Below are 15076 nucleotides of genomic sequence, written 5' to 3'. Positions count from 1 at the left end.
ATATCCCCAGTAAACTCACAGGATGTCTTCTTGGCATCTATACCTGAAGTCCCTTCAAATACCTATCAAGAAAGAAAAGTAAACAGAAGGGTAAAAGAAATTTAGATCATAAGCGCTTAAGATTTATTTGTCAGCCCTTATAAAGTAAAATACATCAACGTATATACTACTTGTAGCCTCATGACTGAAGAAGTGTTCATGGTGGACGACGAACCAAACTGTCAACCTCTCACCCAGAGTCATGCCTGCAGGCCAAATCCATCAAGCAAGCTAAGAATGGTTTTTACATTTTTAAAGGGTTGTTTTTTTTAAAAAAAAAAAGGAAAAGAAAGCATAAGAACATGCATCAGAGACCTTAGGCACAACCCTCACAAAGTCTAAAAAATTTACTATCTGGCCCCTTACAGAAATTCTGCTGACCTCTGCTCTAGATTACTCTTTAGGGCAATATGTTATTTGAGAAAACTGGCACTTCCTATAATCAGTAACATTAAAAACTAGGAATTATCAGAGACAATTTAAAGGAGTAGACTCAGATCTCATTTTGGTTTCAGCCCATAAGCTCTGAATTCTACTTTTCATCTCTCCCCTTCTATGTGACTGTTTCATTTTATCCATTAAAATTTTTTTTTTAAAAAAGCCATTTTACCAGTGGAGCTATTGGGCTAGAATGGATATTGGTGGCTGGCATTTAGCAAGAAAACATGAAAAAATACTTTTCTTCCCTCACAGCCAGTAAACAGTCGGGTCCCTGGCTTAAGATTTTTCACCTTCACGATGGTGCAAAAGCAATACACATCTGGTAGAAACCGTACTTCAGAAAAATCACATGAGAAAAAAAAAATCACATGAGATATTTAACATTTTATTATAAAATAGGCTTTGTGTTATATGGTTTTGTGCAATCGTATGCTAATATAAGTGTTCTGGGCACCTTTAATGTAAGCTAAGCTAAGCTATGATGTTCGGTAGGTTCTGTGTACTAAATGCATTTTCAACTTACGATATTTTCAGCTTATGATGGGTTTATCAAGATGTCACCCCACCTATAAGTTGATGAAGATCTGTATACTTATGTGATAATTACTAAAAAGAACTATTGGTGTTTCTTATGTTTGTTGTGATCAGAAAAACGTTCAACTGGCCAGGTTTTGAAAGCGATGCTTACCTGAACCACTGCTTTGGAACCACTAACTTCTAGAACTTGCCCACTCCTCTTCGTGCCATCAGGTAGTGTTAAGTGCACAATCTCAGCATATCTGGGAAACTAAATAGGAAAAAAATAAAGGCTCAATAACCAACATTTTAAAAGCTCCTCAAAATACTCTATATGCTCTATGTCTTTCACAGCATGTATGCACATGCAGACCCCACACCTCCCCAAAGCACACAGGTATACATCCAGAGTTTAGAATATCCTCAGGTAGTTTAAGTCCTTAGAACACTGATCACTGGCACATATACTGGCAAACACAGCATAAGGTACAGAGAGAAGGATCTTAAATCTATGAAACCATGGCAATTAAATTCTTTCCTTCTGTGTGTATGTTTTAAAGCTTTGAGACTACAGAAAGTTAAAAAACTATGTTCCCACTACTCAGAAATGATGTTTGCTTCTGGGCTGTGTAATCACCTTGTGCCTTGGGAGGACAGGAATAAAATGCAACTGAACAATAAAATAATTACTATTATAATAAATAATGCTAATATTCCCTCCTCAATCTAATTCTCCTAACCAGAAATGTATTCCTCTAATCCATTTTTAATATTTTAAATTGCATGTTTCCAAAAATATACTGTAGTGTTTCACTTACCTAAATGGCAACATACTAAATGTATCATCCTGCAACTCGTTTTTTTCCCACTTGACCATATGTTTTGGATCTGTCATAGTCATATTTACCTTATTTGATTAACAGAATCTTTTGAAAAATGCATCACTACATTGTGTGATGTGAAGGAAAACATCTGCCAATGCATCTGTGAATCAACACTGACTGTAGGACACTTGATTCTGGAGATGCTAATATGAATAAATGGGCATCTAGAACCAATGTTAGAACAGATATAGCTAAAATAAAATCAAGTGACACTACATTTTATTCAGCTGTTCTTCTACCACTGGTGTTCAAGGCTGTTCCAAATTTAAACTACTACAAACATGCTGCAATGAACATTCTCACATGTGGGCCCAAGTTTCCCTAAGGTAGCTGGTTCCGTAGTGGTGGGCTATAGGCTGTGTCCATTGTTATGTGAAATTACTCTGCAAAGGAACCTTTTACTTTACAAACTCCCTAGTAGGATAGAAAAGTATCTTTTCCCTACATCTTTGCCAATCTTACATTATTAAACTTTAATTTTTACCATTTTGATAAAATAAAAAATAGTAGCTTTCAACTTGCATTTTCCTGATTCTACTAATATTGAGCATCTTTTCATGTTTACTGACAATTCAGACTTCATTTCCTATAATGGCCTTATTAATAATATCTTTTCCTCGCTTTTCAACTACATCTGCTTCTTCTTATTTACTTTTAGGTAAGTTTCATAGATTCTGGATATCAATCCTTTTGCGAATATCTGCTCCCAGTCTTCCTTGTCTTTTAATTTTGTTTATGGTATCCTATCATATAGAAGTTTTTGCAATAAAATGACTTGTTTTCCTTTATGATTTGTGTCTTTTGTGTAGGAAAACCTTCCAATCTGAAGTCATAAAAATGGCCTTCTATACTGTCTTTTAATAGGTTTTTCATGTTTTGGTCTTTAATCCATCTGGATTTATTTTTGGTATGTAATTTTATTTTTCTCATTTTTATCTTTATTTTTCATACAGGAAGCCACATACCCCAACAATATTTACTGAGTAGCACAAATGTAATTTGTGCTACAAGTAGCACGACTTGTAATGTAGCCTTTATCATTTACCAAGTCAAATTCTCAGGTGTGAGGAGAGTTGGTTTTAAGAATTTTAACTTTGCTCCACTGAACTATCTGCTTACTCCCTCACCAAATCTTTATTCTTACTGTATTTCTAACTGATTTTGTTACCTGGAGAGAATCAACATCTTTTCTATTCTGAGTCTTTCCATTCATGAATGTGGAATCTCCAGTTATTTGAAGTCTTCTTTTATGTCTTTCAACAAAGTTTCACAGTTTTTGGTAAAAAGTTCCTAATTATTCTAGTAGTTACTTCTGGCATACAAAACACTACTGATTTCTATAGACATCCTCTGTATCCGGCAACACTGTTTTACACCATTGTTTCTAATAGTTTGTCCACCGAATGACTTGTGTTGTCTGTTTAGTTAATCATACTACCAAGAAATGATGACAGATGTGCCTCGTCCTTTCAATCCCTTTTCCCCACAGCATTGATTAGGGTCCAAGCACAAAGACAGAACAAAGATGGATAGTGGTGCTGACAACAGGGGTCCTCATCTTGTTCCTGATTTAAATGGGAATGTTGCTCGAGTCTCTCCTTAAGTACGCTGTTTGCTGTAGGTTATGGTGGATATCCTTAAAGAGGTTTTAAAAGTTTGTTCTATCCCTTATTTCTAAGACCACCTTCTTCTTTTGTTTTGTTTTGTTTTTTAGAAACAAGTAATTTTATCAGGTACATACTCCGTATTTACTGAGAAGAGCATAAGCTTTTCTAGCTTAATCTATGAATGACCTGAATTATACTGACATTTGCTATTATCAAATCATCTTTGTATTACTGGGATAAATTCTACTTTGTCATAATTCTGTTGAGTTTTTAAAGTGTATTTTTGCTAATATCCAATACATGAGAACATTTTTATTAAGAATTTTGGAATCTGTGCTTGTAAATGAGACTAGCTACATTGTTTCTTTTCTGATACTAGCCTTTGTCTGGTTTGGGAATCAAAGATGTGCTACCTTCAGAAAATGAGTTGGACAGCAGTCTCCATCATCATCTATTCTGATACAATTTGTATAAAATTATCTATTCCTTGATCCTATGTGTATGTTTTAAGTTAAAAACAGGAGCCAAAAACTAAAAACAAACAAAAATCACTCTAAATCTGGTGATATAAAGCCATTCTTACAACTACATAAACTTTATTTACCAGTTTTTCCTCAGCTGGAGTTATACCCCAAACAAACATTCAATAAAACTTTTTCAGCTTTCTTAAAATTACTTCCCCCAAGATGTTTTCTAAGTCCTTCCCATTATTGACTCACATAGCATCCTGCACTCACCCTTCATAGCACTTACCAATTAGACACTTACGTATTTGTATTGTGTATTTTTGGTGCTGAGTTCAGCGCTTAACATAGTAGAAGCATGAATATTTTTAACTGTTTTTGAAAATATATTTACTAATATAAAAGCTCCATATTTTTAAAATATGAGTCAACAATTTTATCCAATAAAAAGTATATAAAAAAGAAGAAATAAAGGACAAAGAAGCAAATAATGCTTTCAATACTTCCCCCCAAAATAAAAGTGTATGCTTCATCCTTTCACAAAATATTAACGGGCACCTGCCTAAACCCTGTACAACTTGTATACTGAGGCTTTGAATCAAACTGCAGACTAGTATGAAACTGTGGCCAGGAGTAAGCTATATGCTTAATCTTGTAATTAATTTGCATAGGTACCTTGTCATGCACAAAAATATCTTAGTGATAAAGCTGAAGAGACAGTGCACTTTGCCCTTTCCTTTAAGAAATGGTTTTCATTTTATTTTCTGCTTCCAGAGGGGCCACATGCCAAACATACTTCTGCCATTACTTCTCTCCACAAACTCATAACTGTGTGTACCTTTCCCCCTCATCCACTCCCAACAACAACCAATGCAGAATTACTGTTCTACAGAGCATAGTATACAAATTATCTCCTCTGAAGATATTTTAATCACTGAACTCAGGCAGGAGGCTTCACCCAGGGTGAAGTCTATTCAATTATAGACTATATTCTATGCCTCTTTTTCTAAGATAATTCTTACGTATAGGTGTGGCTAAAAAAAAAAACCCATGTAACTAAAGAGTCTTTCAACAAACTGAATATGTAAAAACTATTCTCTGCTCTATGGTTTTAGTCACTGTTGAGATAATCTGTTGTTTATTCATTACTTGAATACCAGTGTCAGGCCCTCAAAGACAAAAGTAACATTGTTTACTCACTCAAAGACCTTAAAATTTAGTAGAGAAGACAAAAATGTAACAAGTAGTTAGAACACACAGTAGTCTATGACAAGAGCCACAAGATACCGTATAACTAAATAATATCCTACAAGTCATAAAACACACAAATATTACTGTTGTTTTCCTAATAAACCTGTGAGGTATGATTAACAAACAAATAAAATTTTAAATTTTACAGACAAGGGACTCAAAGCCACAAACAGAATCCACAACAGATCCAGTACTAGAATCCCATCTTCTGACTTCTGACCTAAAATTCTTGTCTCCATATAGCACTGACATTCCGACCAAGGAATGGCTTAAAAGAATCATAACAAAAAACTTAAAGTGTACTAAACAGTACTTAATACTATGCTTTTAACTTCTTAAATGGTTAGACGATAATGATAGTGGTATTACCTTAACATGATCTAAGATCACTAGTGGACCATTAACTCCTGATACTGTCTTGTATGCTGGAAAGAAACACAAAAAAGTCAGTTCTTGTCAAACAGGACAACAGTCTAAATGACCTCTCTGGTACTACCAAAAAGAACCTCTCTCTACTTTATCGTATCTATTATTATATGGAACACTCAAAAAGTATGAAATTTTTCATTGAATTTATAAAATATGCCTGCATCTGTACAACTTCTCATAATCCCCTTCATCAAACCAAAAACATGTTTAATTCTTATTATAAGTCACATTGTTTCAAGGACCCAGAATACAAAAACAAAGGTAAAGAGGGAGAGTTCCCACAAGAGTTCACAATTTTATATGGAGAAGGGGGAGGTAAGGGCTCTACCAGAGGTGTGCTGAGGGTCTGTGGGAGCACAGGAAAGACGCTGCAATGGTTCTCACTTAGAAGAGAAAAGAAAAAGCTTGACAGAAAAGGTAGCACTTAGCAAAGTAGATAGAGAAGGAGAAGGGAATCCTTAACTTTAAGCAGAAGTGACAAAACTCACAAAAGAAATCTGACAAAATGTAGTCTGTTAAGATAAAATGCCATGATTAAATAGTATCATAAAAACTATGAAAAAAAAAGGAGTTTATGAAGGGGGATGGAATGAAAGGTCAGAGATCATATAAGTATCCTTTAAAAAAAAAAAGTCAAACGTTACTGTCATTGTAGAAGCTTTTATCTTCTACTGCAAATTATGCCCTAGCAACAAACTACCCAAATCTCTCATTTTAGAAAGGAGGTAGCTGTCATTGAATTGTATCACATCTACATACACGCCGAGTATAATGAATGGTAATCAGGTATAAATCAGAACAGTCAGGAAATCAATTCTAACAATGTCAGAATTAACTAAATTTCATGATCAGAAAAGCTGAAAAAACAAATGAAGTAAGTGTTTACAAGACCTAAAATAATGTATAAGAAGCTGTCAACCAACTGGGAATTTTTCACTTGCTTGATTTCTTATGATGTCTTAGACAGAAATTTCTGGCATGAATGTAGACTCCCAAGAATGAGGAAACCATTTAATAACCAGTCTGTCCATTCAAGGGGCTTCAGAATTTAAAAACGTAATTTCTTTAGCCAGGAAGCAAGTGCCCTGGTAGAAACACTGAGACAGGGCAGGCGAGCACTGTCACGAACCCTAGTCTTTCATACTGAGGACCTTTAAATCCTCACACTAAATATTTGCTTGAAGACATTTGTAATTCTAAGGATCAACAGAGGCTCCTAATTACTTCTTTTTTTTTCAACCTTAGATAAAAAGCAAGACACAAATTTTAAATGTTAAGTTACTTGAATGGATGGCAATGTAAACAAATTAATCATGCCTCCAAGATTATTAGAAATATCCCAGTTGTTGGGGCTTCCCTGGTGGCGCAGTGGTTGAGAATCTGCCTGCTAATGCATGGGACACGGGTTCGAGCCCTGGTCTGGGAAGATCCCACATGCCGCGGAGCAACTAGACCCGTGAGCCACAACTACTGAGCCTGCGCGTCTGGAGCCTGTGCTCCGCAACAAGAGAGGCCACGATAGTGAGAGGCCCGCGCACCGCGATGAAGAGGGGCCCCGGCTCGCCACAACTAGAGTAAGCCCTCGCACAGAAACGAAGACCCAACACAGCCCAAAAAATAAATAATTAATTAATTAAAAATAAATATCCCAGTTGTCATATATTCTGCTACTTTTATGTTAATCCTCCCCATTGTTTTAAAATAATCTAATACTCTTAAAAATAAGTCCTACCCCTAAAACAATTTCTTCATTGTTCTCTTTTATTTTATTTTTATTTTTGGCCTCGCCACACGGTTTGCAGGATCTCAGCTTCCCGACTGGGGATTAAACCCACGCCATGGCAGTGAAAGGGCCAGGTGAGCCCTAACCACTGGACCTCCAGGGAATTCCCTCATTGTTCTCATTTTAAAATAATCCAAACATTTTTTCAATTACTTTCTAAAATTGCTATGTGGATATGCAAAGTGAACTACATTAGAAACATGTTTTCTTTAATTTTTGCCACTTTGATTACTATGTGTCTCGGCGTGTTTCTCCTTGGGTTTATCCTGTATGGGACTCTCTGCGCTTCCTGGACTTGGGTGGCTATTTCCTTTCCCATGTTAGGGAAGTTTTTCAACTATAATCTCTTCAAATATCTTCTCTGGTCCTTCCTCTCTCTCTTCTCCTTCTGGGACCCCTATAATGCGAATGTTGTTGCATTTAATGTTGTCCCAGAGGTCTCTTAGGCTGTCTTCATTTCTTTTCATTCTTTTTTCTTTAGTCTGTTCCACAGCAGTGAATTCCACCATTCTGTCTTCCAGGTCACTTATCCGTTCTTCTGCCTCAGTTATTCTGCTATTGATTCCTTCTAGTGTAGTTTTCATTTCAGTTATTGTATCGGTCATCTCTGTTTGTTTGTTCTTTAATTCTTCTAGGTCTTTGTTAATCATTTCTTGCATCTTCTCCATCTTTGCCTCCATTCTTATGCCGAGGTCCTGGATCATCTTCACTATCATTATTCTGAATTCTTTTTCTGGAAGGTTGCCTATCTCCACTTCATTTAGTTGTTTTTCTGGAGTCTTTTCTTGTTCCTTCATCTGGTATATAGCCCTCTGCCTTTTCATCTTGTCTGTCTTTCTGTAAATGTGGTTTTTGTTCCACCGGCTGTAGGACTGTAGTTTTTCTTGCTTCTGCTGTCTGCCCTCTGGTGGTTGAGGCTATCTAAGAGGCTTGATGGGAGGCTCTGGTGGTGGGTAGAGCTGACTGTTGCTGTGGCGGACAGAGCTCCATAAAACTTTAATCCACTTGACTGTTGATGAGTGGGGCTGGGTTCCCTCCCTGTTGGTTGTTTTGCCTGAGGCAACCCAACACTGGAGCCTACCTGGGCTCTTTGGTGGGGCTAACGGCAGACTCTGGGAGGGCTCACGCCAAGGAGTACTTCCCAGAACCTCCGCTGCCAGTGTCCTTGTCCCCACGGTGAAACAGAGCCAGCCCCCGCCCCTGCAGGAGACCCTCCAACACTAGCAGGTAGGTCTGGTTCAGTCTCCCCCAGGGTCACTGCTCCTTCCCCTGGGTCCCAATGCGCACACTATTCTGTGTGCGCCCTCCAAGAGTGGGGTCTCTGTTTCCCCCAGTCCTGTCAAAGTCCTGCAATCAATTCCCACTAGGCTTCAAAGTCTGATTCTCTATGAATTCCTCCTCCCGTTGCCGGACCCCCAGGTTCGGAAGCCCAACATGGGGCTCAGAACCTTCACTCCAGTGGGTGGACTTCTGTGGTATAAGTGTTCACCAGTCTGTGAGTCACCCACCCAGCAGTTATGGGATTTGATTGTACTCTGATTGCGCCCCTCCTACCGTCTCACTGTGGCTTCTCCTCTGTCCTTGGACGTGGGGTATCCTCCTTGGTGAAGTCCAGTGTCTTCCTGTCGATGATTCTCCAGCAGCCAGTTGTGATTCTGGTGTTCTCGCAAGAGGGAGTGAGAGCACGTCCTTCTACTCCGCCATCTTGGTTAATCAATATATATACACATACATATACATACATACCACATCTTTATCCATTCATCTGTCGATGGGCATTTAGGTCGCTCCCATGTCTCGGCTATTGTAAATAGTACTGGTATGAACATTGAGGTGCATGCATCTTTTCGAATTAGAGTTTTCTCTGTATATATGCCCAAGAATGGGATTGCTGGATCATATGGTAACTCTATTTTTAGTATTTTAAGGAACCTCCATATTGCTTTACATAGTGGCTGTACCAATTTTCATTCCCACCAGCAGTGTAGGAGGTTTCCTTTTTCTTCAAAACCTTTCCAGCATTTATATTGGTAGACTTTTTAATGATGGCTATTCTGACTGGTGTGAGGTGATTGTAGTTTTGATTTGCATTTCTCTAATAATTAATGATGTTGAGCATCTTTTCATGTGCCTGTTGGCCATCTGTATGTCTTCTTTGGAGAAATATCTAGTTAGATCTTCTGCCCAGTTTTTGATTGGGTTGCTTGTTTTTTTGTTATTGAGTTGTAGGAGCCGTTTGTGTATTTTGGAAATTAAGCCCTTGTCAGTCTCATCGTTTGCAAATATTTTCTCCCAGTCCATAGCTTGTCTTTTTTGTTCTGTTTATGTTTTCCTTTGCTGTGCAAAAACTTTTAAGTTTGTTTTGTTGTGTTTTAACTTGCATGAGTTCCATCCTCCACTCTCCAGATCCATGGTAGCTTTGAAAACTAACAGCCCCCAATCACAGTGAAAACCAGCAGCCTGCCAGCCACTGGAAGGATCAGAACAAGTTTGGAGATTTTTCAAAGCTCCATTACCAGAAAATTATCATGACTTGATCTGACCAGTGGTTCCCTGGAAACCCTGCTTTGAGAACTAACTTTATTTGACCTTAGAGCTCAGTGTGAAAAGCCTTCTTTGGGGGTGCTTGTCAAGAACAATTACAGGCAATTGTTTACATTTGCAGTGACCTGAGGCAGTGAATAATAGTGGGGGCAAACAATAGACCAGCCAAATAGTGTAAAAGGAAAAACTGGGTAATGAGATGTTCATAAGGGTTTGAAAAGTTGCTAGGAAGCTAAAAGTCCCCTAATGCCTAAGAATAAAAAAAGGAAAATAAAAACTTCTCCCAGTTTTCTCAGATTGATTCCGTGTTTAGGCACTCCTTTATTGCATAGCCAGGCCAATTACAACTCTGCCTTCACCTTCACTTCCTGTTTGTGCGGAGCCTAGAGATCAGCCAGAGATGAAAGCTCAGAATCTTCTCAGGTCTTTTCTGAGCATGTGCCACGCCTAGGTTATATGCATGTCTTTCCAAATTACCCACTATACACAGGCACTTTTGAAAGCCCTAATTTCCCAAAGGAAGTCTTTCCCTAGCTTTTCTTCCCAGGCTTTTGCGTATTTATTATTTTCCTCAACTGTAATCCTTTGCCCTGGGCTGAAGAAGTTTGTTCATTTGCCTTACAATGTTTCTGAGGAATGCCATCTGTGTAGTCAATTGTTTGGCCTGAGAGAATTCCAAATTAGATGAAACAGACAGGCACCTTCTACCAGTCTTTCAGGTAGTATCCAAGACAGGTCAAAGCAGACAAACACAATTCTTTGCAAATAAGGTCTTCTCTGCTCCCTCTAGAACCAGGGACCAGGGTCCCATGCTGGGAATGAAAGCTTCTTTTCTCAAGACCGCTGCCAAGCTGATGAAGGGTGTAGGTCAAGTACAAGTAAAAATGTTGCAATGCTTTCCTACCATTTTAAAGTTGACTTTCTCTTGATTCAGCCTTCTCTTGGTTGCTATAAACCTGTTTTCAACAATTCTGACTAAGTTGATTCTTATCACTTTTACTCGGTTTTTCAGTGTTTCTATTGAGGGGTAGGCCCCTGGAACTATCTACTCTGACATTTTTGCTAATGTCACCCCTTTAGTGAGGTAGGTCTGTTACCAGTGAATTCTTTGTTTTTGTATAGCTCAAAATATGTTAATTTTTCTTCATCTTTGAAGGATAGTTTTGTTGGATATAGAATACTTCATTTGACAAGTTTTTTTCCTCTCAGCACTTGAATATATCCTCATACTGAGACAAGATGGAAGGAGGCAGGGCACAACCATTAAAAGAATGGCATAGGGCTTCCCTGGTGGCGCAGTGGTTGAGAATCTGCCTGCCAATGCAGGGGACACGGGTTCGAGCCCTGGTCTGGGAAGATCCCACATGCCACGGAGCAGCTGGGCCCGTGAGCCACAATTGCTGAGCCTGCGCGTCTGGAGCCTGTGCCCCGCGACGGGAGGGGCCGCGATAGAGAAAGGCCCGCGCACCGCGATGAAGAGCGGTCCCCGCACCGCGATGAAGAGTGGCCCCCGCTTGCCGCAACTGGAGAAAGCCCTCGCACGAACCGAAGACCCAACACAGCCAAAAATAAATAAATAAATAAATAAATAAATAAATAAGAAAATCCTTTAAAAAAAAAAAAAAAAAAAAAAAAAAAAAAAAAAAAAAAGAATGGCATAGCCATTGAGAAGAATGGGATATGACAAAACATGGTTAGAACTGATTAGGTCCAAGATGGCAGAAGGTTCAACTTCCAGTAGACCTTGAGCCTCATTATATGCTCATTGTAATACATTAGCATGCTAAGTGACACACCCACAGGTGCCATGACAGTTCCAAGGCTGACCATAAAAGGCCAAAAAGTGGGCAGTGGCCCATGTCATGGAAATCCCTGCCTCTTCCCCAAAACAGTTGGAATAATCCTCCCACTTGTTAGTCTATGAAATTACCCAGCCCATAAAACTAACAACCCCATACCTCGGGGCCACTCTCACTTTCTTAGATGGCCTGCGTTCTGTCTGTTGAAGGTGTATCACTTTAGATAAACTCACATTCACTTTACGATGGCTTGCTCTTGAATTGTTTCCTGCGTGAAGCCAGGGACCCTTTCTTGGCAGCCCATCCCAGGAACTCACCTGAGACCTGACCATCCTCTTATGCCCCATTTTCCTGCAATACTACTGCATCTGGCCTCCATGGTTTCCGATGAGAAATCAGCTGTTAATATTATTGAGGATGAAAAAATTGAACTTCATCAAAATTAAAAACTTTTGTGCACCAAATGAGATTATCAAAAGGTGAAAAGATAACCTTATAGAATAGAAGAAAACATTTGCAAATCACATACCTGATAAGTATTTGGTATCCAGAATATATAAATAACTTTCATAACTCAACAACAAAAAGCAACTCTATTAAAAAATGGGCAAAAGACTTGAATAGACATTTCTCCAACATGAAAACTGTTCAACATCATTAGTCATTAGGAAAATGGAAATCAAAACCACAGTGAGATACCACTTCACACCCGCTAGGGTGGCTAAAATTTTTTAAAAAAGAAAGAAAAAAATAACAAGTGTTGGTAAGGATGTGCAGAAATTGGAACCTTTGTACATTGCTGTAGGGAGTATAAAATGGTTCAGTCATTGTGTAAAAACAGTTTGACAGTTCCTTGAAAAGTTAAAAACAGAACTCCATACAACCCAGCAATTCCATTCCTAACTATAGACTCCAACTAATTGTAGACAAGGGTTCAAACAAAAACCTGAGCACAGATCTTTACAGCAGTATTATTTATAATAGCCAAAAGATGGAAACAACCCAAATGTCCATCAACAGATAAGTGGATAAACAAATTGTAATATATACTTACAATGAAATGTTATTCAGCCATAAAAAGGAATGAAGTACTCATAAATGCTACAATGTGGGTGAATAGTTAAAAGCTAGCTAGGGCTTTCCCTGGTGGTGCAGCAGTTAAGAATCCACCTGCCGATGCAGGGACACGGGTTCGAGCCCTGGTGCAGGAAGATCCCACATGCCATGGATGCAACTAAGCCTGTGCACCACAACTACTGAAGCCCGCATGCCTAGAGCCCATGCTCCACAACAAGAGAAGCCACCACAATGAGAAGCCCATGCATTGCAACAAAGAGTAGCCCCCACTCACCACAACTAGAGAAAAGCCCATGCACAACAACAAAGACCCAACGCAGCCAAAAATAAAAATAAACAAAATAAATAAATAAATAAAAATAAAAGCTATGCTAAATGAAAGAAGTCATACACAAAAGATGATGTAGTTTACAATTCCATTTATATGAAATATCCATAGGTAAACATATAGACACAGAAGATGGATGGTTATGAGGAGTTAGAATAGGGGAGAATGGAAGTGACTGTGCAGTGGGTATGTGGTGTTTTTTGAGGTGATGAAAATGTTTTGGAACTTATAGGTACTGGTTGCACAATATTGTGAATGTACTAAAGGAAACTGACACATTAGACCACACAGACTTAATTGATATTTATAGAGCATTCCATCCAAAAGCAGCAGGATACACATTCTTTTCAAGTGCACATGAAACATTCTCCAGGATAGATCACATGCTGGGCCACCAAGCAAGCCTTGGTAAATTTAAGAAAACTGAAATCATATCAAGCATCTTTACTGACCACAGCACTATGAGGCTAGAAATCAACTATAAGCAAAAAAACTGCAAAAAACACAAACATGTGAAGACTAAATGACATGCTAATAAACAACCAATGGATCACTGAAGAAATCAAAGAGGAAGTCAAAAAATACCTAGAGACAAATGAAAATGAAAACATGATGATCCAAAACCTATGGGACACAGCAAAAGCAGTTCTAAGAGGGAAGCTTATAGTGATACAAACTTACCTCAGCAAACAAGAAAAATGTCAAATAAACAACCTTATGTTACAACTAAAGCAACTAGAGAAAGAACAAACAAAACCCAAAGTTAGTACAAAGAAAGAAATCATAAAGGTCAGAGCAGATATAAATGAGACTAAAAAAACAATAGAAAAGATTAATAAAACTAAAAGCTGGTTCTTTGAAAAGTTAAACACACTGACAAATCTTTAGCCAGACCTATCAGGGAAAAAAAGGGAGAGGGCCCAAATCAATACAATTAGAAATGAAAAATACACAGAAGTACAAAGGACCATAAGACACTACTACAGGCAACTATTCAATATATGCCAATAAAATGGACAACCTAGAAGAAATGGACACATTCTTAGAAAGGTACAATCTCCCAAGACTGAACCAGGAAGAAATAGAAAATATGAACAGAGCAATCACCAGTAATAAAATTAAATCAGTAATTTAAAAACTCCCACCAAGCAAAAGTTCAGGACTAGATGGCTTCACAGGTGAATTTTACCAAACATTTAGAGAAGACTTCACAGATATCCTTCTGAAACTATTCCAAAAAATTGCAGAGGAAGAAACCCTTCCCAACTCATTCTATGAGGCTACCATCGCCCTGATAGCAAAAACCAGACAACGATGTCACAAAAAAAGAAAATTACAAGCCCATATCACTGATGAACATAGATGCAAAAATCCTCAATGGAATACTAGCAAACCAACTCCAACAATACATTAAAATGATCATACATCATGATCAAGTGGGATTTATCCCAGAGATTCAAAGATTTTTCAATATCCACAAATCAATCAATGTGACACACCACATTAACAAATTCAAGAATAAAACCCATATGATCATCTCAAAAGATGCAGAAAAAAATTGACAAAATTCAACAACCACTTATGATAAAAAACTCTTCAGAAAGTAGGCATAGAGGGAATATACCTCAACATAATAAAGGTCATATATGACAAACCCACAGCTAACATCATACTCAACAGTGAAAAACTGAAAGCATTCCCTCTAACTTCAGGAACAAGACAAGGATGTCCACTCTCGCCAATTTTATTCAATATAGTATTGGAAGTCCTAGTCACAGCAATCAGAGAAGAAAAAGAAATAAAAGGAATCCAACTTGGAAAAGAAGAAGTCAAACTGTCTCTGTCTGCAGATGACATGATGCTATACATAAAAAATCCTAAAGACACCACCAGAAAACTCCTAGACCTCAGCGG

At 38.1% G+C, this 15076-nt stretch overlaps 1 long non-coding RNA gene across 1 annotated transcript; it reads right to left on the bottom strand.

Moving 5' to 3' along the window:
• Positions 1-1207: 1207 nt before the first annotated feature.
• LOC130706723 (uncharacterized) lies at positions 1208-12153 on the bottom strand. Its single transcript, XR_009006873.1, has 3 exons — positions 12075-12153; positions 5572-5627; positions 1208-1267 (listed from the first exon to the last, which is right to left on the bottom strand). It is a non-coding gene; the product is annotated as an uncharacterized LOC130706723 (long non-coding RNA).
• Positions 12154-15076: the final 2923 nt, after the last annotated feature.

This window comes from Balaenoptera acutorostrata, unplaced genomic scaffold, assembly GCF_949987535.1.
Source record: "Balaenoptera acutorostrata unplaced genomic scaffold, mBalAcu1.1 scaffold_762, whole genome shotgun sequence".
Taxonomy (NCBI): Eukaryota; Metazoa; Chordata; class Mammalia; order Artiodactyla; family Balaenopteridae; genus Balaenoptera; species Balaenoptera acutorostrata.
This window is presented reverse-complemented; position numbering and strand designations above follow the sequence as displayed.